This window comes from Pteropus alecto, unplaced genomic scaffold (assembly GCF_000325575.1).
Source record: "Pteropus alecto unplaced genomic scaffold, ASM32557v1 scaffold61, whole genome shotgun sequence".
NCBI classification, from domain to species: Eukaryota; Metazoa; Chordata; class Mammalia; order Chiroptera; family Pteropodidae; genus Pteropus; species Pteropus alecto.
Window position 1 is genome coordinate 10,372,670 of NW_006434835.1, and position 1,120 is coordinate 10,373,789.

Sequence of the window (1,120 nt, forward strand, 5' to 3'; positions counted from 1 at the left end):
TAGTCAGCTATAATAAGAAAAAATGAAATACCACCATTTATGACAATATGAATAGATCTTGAGATAATCATGCTAAGCAAAATAAGTCAGAAAGGAAAAGTTGAAAACCACATGATATTACTCATGTATGAGATATAAATCTAAAAGGAATAAACAGACATGACAAACAAGCAGAAACTCATGGATATGGAGTGGATTAGTGGTTACTAGAGGGAATAGGGTGGGGAAAGGTAGATAGGGGTTAAAGGGGTCAAATATTTGGTGACGGAAGGAAATCTAACTCTGGATGGTGAACACCCAATGCAATATATATATATATGACATATCGTTGAATTGTACAGTTGAAACTTATTGGATTTTGTTGGTTAATGTCTCCCCAATAATTTTTAATTAAAAAAAGAGTAACTAGAGACAGGATGCAGAGTATGAAGGCGGTATAGCAAGGGGTAAAATTAAGAATCATACTCTCGTCTATGGCCATGCCACCCTGAACATGCCCGATCTCGTCTGATCTCGGAAGCTAAACAGGGTCGGGCCCGGTTAGTACTTGGATGGGAGACCACCTAGGAAGACCAGGTGCTGTAGGAGTTTAAAAAAAAAAAAGAATCACACTCTCAACAATGCTCTCAGTCAATCAAGAGCACAGAATAAAATAAATACTGCAACAGAGAGATATAGACGTGCAGAAGCATTTGGAGATAAAGAGAACTGGGCACCCTGTGTCTGTGATCGTGAGACAGGGAGGACTCTGTGGGCTCCCAAGAGAAAGGGAGTGAAGAAAGTTCTGAGAAAATGAAGTGACAGGGCTAGAAAATATTCCCCAAAGGAGGCGTTTATAAACACTCACATACACACATAAGCATGTAGGTACCCCCGCCACCCATACACGCACATAATGCAACGGATTTTTAGGGAAAAATCTGATTGCAATTTTGAACTCCAGCTGCTCATATTTAGCATAGGGTTATTTTCAGGGTGGCCAAGTCATGTAACCAGTCCTGATTCCCACTTGGGTATTTGGAGACCCGGAAATCAATAGTGACAAGATAATCTGCTGCAGTGGCCAGGGAGGGGCATCCTGTGACTGAGACAACCAGCAGAAGAAAAAGCCTGCATCAAA

General features: G+C 40.9%; 1 non-coding gene across 1 annotated transcript; it reads left to right on the forward strand.

Annotated features, from left to right (window-relative positions):
• Window positions 1–469: 469 nt before the first annotated feature.
• LOC112478575 lies at window positions 470–588 on the forward strand. The gene has a single exon (XR_003045885.1). It is a non-coding gene; the product is annotated as a 5S ribosomal RNA (ribosomal RNA).
• Window positions 589–1,120: the final 532 nt, after the last annotated feature.